Source organism: Columba livia, unplaced genomic scaffold, assembly GCF_036013475.1.
Source record: "Columba livia isolate bColLiv1 breed racing homer unplaced genomic scaffold, bColLiv1.pat.W.v2 Scaffold_203, whole genome shotgun sequence".
Taxonomy (NCBI): Eukaryota; Metazoa; Chordata; class Aves; order Columbiformes; family Columbidae; genus Columba; species Columba livia.
The window spans coordinates 288723-292152 of NW_027043184.1; the positions used below are offsets into that span (position 1 = coordinate 288723).

General features: G+C 62.8%; 1 long non-coding RNA gene across 1 annotated transcript; it reads left to right on the forward strand.

Annotated features, from left to right (window-relative positions):
- Window positions 1-402: 402 nt before the first annotated feature.
- Window positions 403-1485, forward strand: LOC135577966 (uncharacterized). Its single transcript, XR_010469411.1, has 3 exons — window positions 403-654; window positions 910-972; window positions 1060-1485. It is a non-coding gene; the product is annotated as an uncharacterized LOC135577966 (long non-coding RNA).
- The last annotated feature ends 1945 nt before the right edge of the window (window positions 1486-3430 follow it).

The window sequence follows — 3430 nt, forward strand, 5'->3', positions numbered from 1 at the left end:
ATCGCCCCAGGAACAAAGCCCAGAGCAGGGGGACACCAGGTCTCCTGCCCCAACCGTGGTGCCATCTCCCCGCTTCTGCTGTTCCGTAGGTCGCCAGGGAAGCCCTCCTCGGTGCAGCAGAGCTGCTCAGGTGGAAACAGCTCCAACACCTGGTGCAGACACAGCAGACATGGAGGATTGGAGAGTGCTTGGTGAGGACAACCCCCAAGGCCCAGGGCCCAGGCTGGATGGGGCTGCCCCACATGTCTGTGCTGTGGGCTCTGCAGATGTGCCTCCCCTGTCCTGCTGCAGCCCCGAGCTGCATCCTTGTTCCCTGTGCTCAAGAACAGAGCCCCCAGGGCTCTTCCCTCTGCCCCGCAGCCAGCGGGAGGGAGGGCTCTCAGCACCCCTGGGACCCCTCGGCCGGTGTCTCTCTCTCAGCCCCACGGGGCTCCTGGCTGGAACACGGGAATGGCCGGAGGGGAAGGGGAGCGTGGGTTCATGGGAGGAGAGACTGATCCAGCCAAGTGGGGAGGGACAGTGACGTGCTCACACCCTTGTGCTCTCTCCAGCTGGAGCGGGACAGGAGCAGAGCTCAAGAGCTCTTGAGTCAGAGCCTGCCGTACCTGAGGGACGCTCAGGCCAGCTTGCGAGAGGCGGCCGTGAGGTTCATCGGTGAGTCACAGCCCCCGGGTCCCTCTTTCGGCAGCCTGGCCCCAGTCCCCGCCGCTGCCCTGGCACAAGGAGCAGCCCTGTGGCTGCCAGAGCCCCGGCTGCCCCGGGCAGGGCCTTGGCCTCCCCTCCCAGCCCTGCCCACGCAGGTGGCCTTGGTGGCCGTCTTGCCCGGTGCCACCATCTCGGCTCCTGCTCTCCCCTGGGCTCAGCCCTGGTGAGGGGAGGGAGCAGGGGCTGACCGAACTCTGTGCCCAGGGCTGGCTGCGCGGCCCCTGAGGGACCGAAGGGAGGAGGAGGAGCTGGCTGAGATCTGCAGCGGTGAGTAGGGAGCATGGTCGGGAGGGGATGCCCGGGGGTCTCTGCAGACGTGGGAGCTCATCTGGGTTCTGCTTCTTTCCCTTGCAGCCCTTCAGCCCTTGGAGTGGGACAGCGAACCCTCCATCTGCTCCCTGGCAGCCCAGACCATCCGCATCCTGGGCAACCCAAGGGAGCAGCCACGATCGCGATGGACCCTGCGAGGCCTGTGCTGCTGGCCCCGCTAAGCCCGGCGGAGGTGCAGCTCTTCTCGGGAGGAGGGCTGGATTTAATAAAGCTGGAGGAGAATGCCAAAGCCCTGGTGTCCTTCAGCTGTGCAGCGCCCTGAGCGTGCTGAGCAGACGGTGTCGTTCCTGGGCTCTCCCGCTGCCGCAGGACGTCTGTCCCTCAGCACAGCCCGGTTCCAGGCGCAGTTACGGTGCCGGCGGGCGGGCGCTCGCGGGCCCCAGGCCCTGCCCTGCAGGGGTACGCAGGGGAGGCAGATGGCCGTGCGGCACGGCAGGCACGGGGCAGCAAAGACACGCAGTTTTACAGCAGGGCTGGTCCCAGCGCCCCAGGAGCTGTTTCCCACTGGTTTGCCCTCAGCTCCCGCCATCCCCCGAGGGTTTCCACAGCACCGTCTCAGCGAGACCCTCTGCTCCGGGCTGCCCGGCCTCGTCTCTCACGCTGCCCTCCCCTCCTCGCCAGCAGCTGCCGCCCGGCACTTTCACCCTGTCCTGGAGCCGCTTTCCCAGCGGCACTGCCGGGCTGAGCCGGGGCAGTGCGGGTTCACAGAGTCACAGGACGGTTTGGGTTGGAAGGGACCGTCAAAGCTCATCCAGTGCCCCCCCGCTGTGTGGGAACTGCGGAAGAACCGACGCCCTTACGTTCCTTTAGCTCTAGAGTGGCAGTCTGGGGGGATTTTGAATGCATTAGCTCTGGTGGATACAGGGGCTGAGGTCACAGTTTTACATGGTGACATTAAGAACAAAGATGCTACATCACAGATCTGTGGTTGGGGGGACATCTGAGCCCTGCTCTCCAAGCTGCTGTTCCCCTCACAATCGCAAATCCCAAGCCATTTACTGGAACAGTGTTGGTTGCCCCAGTTCAAGAATACATCCTGGGTATTGATGTCCTAGCAGGGCAGACGGTTGGAACCATCAATGGTCGTTTTGCTTTCGGCTCTCTGCGCACAACCCCCCCGTGACACCGCTGACCGCAGCCCAGGACCTCGGCGCCCCAACCGAGGGTCTCTCCAGCACCCCGGGTGAGGCTTCCACGCGCTGCGGGTGGGAAGGGACTTGCCGGGGGAAGCTGCGCTTGTACCAGTGTCTCCGGAGACTCGGGATGCTCCTGGGGCTGGTTTAGTGCCCCTGTGTGTAAACCTCAGGTGTGAATTGGCCTCCGCGTCCTGCGCAGGGGCTCAGCGGAGCTCTCTGAGCCAGGGCAGTGCCCGCAGGGGGCAGGAGGGGAGAGGCCAGTGGGTTAAAGCCCGTTTGCCCTGGCTTTGCGGTGTCCCCGTCCTGTGCCGCCAGGTCCCCGCTGGGTCTTTCCCCAGGCAGGGACGCCCTTGGAGGCTTCCCCTGCGGGTCCTGCTCAGACTGCGAGGCTCTGGGCTCTGCAGGAGCACGGGGAGGGGTCCCCTTCATGGGGACAGGGCACGGGGGAGGCTTTGGGATGCTTCTCTCGCTGGTGAGCAACACCCTGGACTGTGGCCCTGTTTCTGCGGCACTTTCTGGGATCATTCCCACGCATCCTTCCCCTCTTCTCAGGGGGATGATTACTTAGAAAAGGAGAAGATCTTCTTGGAGTCCCTGAAGAAAGCGCCATACAACACTTCACGTCTGTCAGCATCCCGTCCGTCCTTCTGCCCTTCTCTCTACCACGATTCCTTTGAGGTTACGCGGTTATTTCTGGAGATGCCGAGGAAAGGGCCCTACTGCACTTCACCTGTCCCAGCGTCCCGGCCGTCCTCCCTACCCCGACCAGCATTTCTTAGAGGCTTTCTTAGAGAAATGGGTTTAAAAGCCCAAGTCTCTTTCGCCTTGTGTTCCCTCCCCTGAGAGGCCCCCAGCCTGGGCTGTTTCTTTGCTGTACCTTTTAAGTTGTATTTCATCCTATAATTAAAGTCTATTTTTAAAGCGCAAATGCCTGAGTCTCCGATACAGGGAACCTGGGGTCAAGAACATTTCTGTGACAGTTGTGCCCATGAATCCGCGTGTGGCGCTACTTTGCTGATGGAGCTGGGAGGGAAATACTCGTCCTCTGGAGCCGAAAAGCCACAGGCGGCGGCTGGAGAAACGGCCAGTTTGACCTGGAAGGACGAAGCCAGAACTGAGGGCAGAAATGAGTTGCCCCAGGTCCTTGGGTCTGGAGGCTGTTCCGGGATGTTCTTCTGGTTCTCAAAGGCCATGTCCAGCACACAACGGTCCCCAGGGCGGTGTCCAGGCTGGTTCCTCCCCGTGCGTGCCCTGGGTGA